The following is a 2457-nucleotide window of genomic DNA, read 5'->3' on the forward strand; positions in this document are numbered from 1 at the left end:
TAGCGATATAAGCGGTAGACCAAGTCTTATAGCCGTTGTAGATATTAACGCGTTCATCTTCACATTAGTTCATCCATTAATAGCTATATTGAAGTAGAATCCTGGATCCATGCTCCAGCTAGAGGTTGCTCTATGAGGATAGTTGATACAAATACGTCTTAAAGTTGCCACACCTGTCTAACACATCACCATACTAAACGCAATCATTAGTAAACAAGTAATACCGAGGATCGTCGATCCTTTATATCCTGATACATATTTCAAGGATAACCTATCCATAAGACAGTTAAGGATAAAGGATCCTCAGTATAAAATTCATGGTCTAACAATTGCCCCCAAAATGGCGGGTGACAGTGGAATACAACTGTCATTTTGAAATTCAAAATCACTGTGAAAACTGATAGATGGGACGGTTTTACTAGAATATTTACCATTTAGCCCCCAAGGTTAATTATAACCGTCTATATATGCGACCCTATATCTTTGATTATATACACGCCTTCATCCAACGCCTCAAGTATCCTTCTTACCTTTCTCTCTTATTTTATTTAATCATGTCTGCTTCTTTATCTTCTTCTTCTCCGGCCCCCTCTAAACCTTCCGAGCAAACCTCCGACGGCTCTGAGTTAGCCGAAATGGAACCACAATGTCTGCTTGCTAACCCATCTTCTGAAATCTGCAAGCTTACGGATCCCGAGGTCGATGACTTTCGTACACTATTTCCAGCGAAAACCCTCTTCCGACCCTACGAATCCAGCGTCAGATGTGATGTTTACTCCAAGGTTTGGGTCTGCTTTCCGGCGACTCCCTTTCTTATCGACTATAAATACCCTTTTCCACCTTTTACCCAAAGTTTTTTCGATTCTACCGGCATATCTTACATACAAGCTATGCCGATGATTTGGAGGGTTCTTAGCACTATCAAAAGAATCATCGAGGAGGAAAAATCGATTTCGGCCTTCCGGAGTTATCATATTTGTATACCCTTATTACCTTCGGTTCTGCTCGTTTCATCTTCAAATCCAAGCCTCGACAGCCTCACCCGATCTCGAAAGCCACGCTAAATGATTCCGTGTGGAGGAATCAGTTTTTCTTTGTAAAACACGACTCAATACCGAGAGGAACTGATCTTCCTTCAACCTGGGTCACGAAGGGTAGGATCCTGGATCCTTAAGGAATAGCAGGATCCTTTATTCTTCATATTTAATCCTTATTCTTTCTTGTTGTCTTCAGTTGAGAACTTCGCTTCATTGAGTAAACTACCTGGAACAGAAGAGAAAGCAAAACGGTTCCTGAAGCTGGATACCGCACTTAGGACCTTTCAAGCTAGATTTGTTGAAGGTTTTTGTGATATCTCCTCAAGTTCAAGCATGTCAAGTAAGTTAATAATTTTAAGATAAATAAAATAAAATAGAACACTTATCCGTCGAATTTTCTTCTACATGTACCAAGAAATCAGGAAAGTCTGCTCTCAAGTTCTCCCTAGATGACATCGATTGTATGGTTACTTCTCCCGCTGTCAAGAAGGAAGCTTCAAAGGCTGGAACTAGCTCTGAACCCAAGACTGCCACGACCAGGGCCAAATCCGCAGCTTCCAAGAGGAAAAGATCCTCTGATCCTGAGACCCATTGTGACATTGCATGTTCTGTAAGTATACTGTATTCTTCTAATATTTTAGGATCCAATATTGTTCCGATTATGACATGAAACTTGATGATAGGCTGTGACCGCTATAAGGGATTACTATGAAAAGATTATCCATCAGATGAGCGAGAAATGTCAGGTCTAGGGAAAGCTATGGTTGCTAAGGATAAAGCTATGGTCCAGCTTTCCAAGGAGAAGAAAAAATTGGAGGATCAACTATCCTTAGCCGAAGCCCAACATCAAGAGGCAGTGGAGCAGGCAACTGATGAAGCCAAGGTGTGGGCTGCTAAGTCGATATTCCAGGCACGGATCAAGATGGCGACTGAGGCCGGTGATCCTGCTTTTGACAAGTCGGCCTGGGATGTGGAGAAATGGAAGGCTGCCCTTGATGACCTTGGTGGTGAGGATGACGAGGAAATGATTAAGAACACCGAGGCTGGGACCAGTGGCGTTAAGGATGCGGTTGAAGCTGGCAAGGAAGGAGGTGATGCCGCAGTTGAGGATGCAGCTTAAGTGGGCAATGAAGGATATCGAAGACAAGGCCCGAGCCCACTTTTTATTTTTGTTTAGTGTTGATGTTTTTACGAACAATTTCTATGGTCTGTAATAAACAATAGTAACTAGGATAAAGGATCCATGATTCTTAGGACAATCTGCTGGGGTGACAAAGGTGGAAGGATCCTCTGTTTATGGGGATAAAGCCTTTGTTGCCCCTGTTTTTTAAATTTCCTGCACTTATGAATCGTTAGTAACTCTTACTTAACCTGGATGGATGGTCCATCTTTTCGTATGGTGAACTCCGGGTTAAGAATT

Source organism: Bidens hawaiensis, unplaced genomic scaffold (genome assembly GCF_021521415.1).
Source record: "Bidens hawaiensis isolate Kalapana, Puna unplaced genomic scaffold, B.hawaiensis_p1.1 tig00000369_1, whole genome shotgun sequence".
Taxonomy (NCBI): domain Eukaryota; kingdom Viridiplantae; phylum Streptophyta; class Magnoliopsida; order Asterales; family Asteraceae; genus Bidens; species Bidens hawaiensis.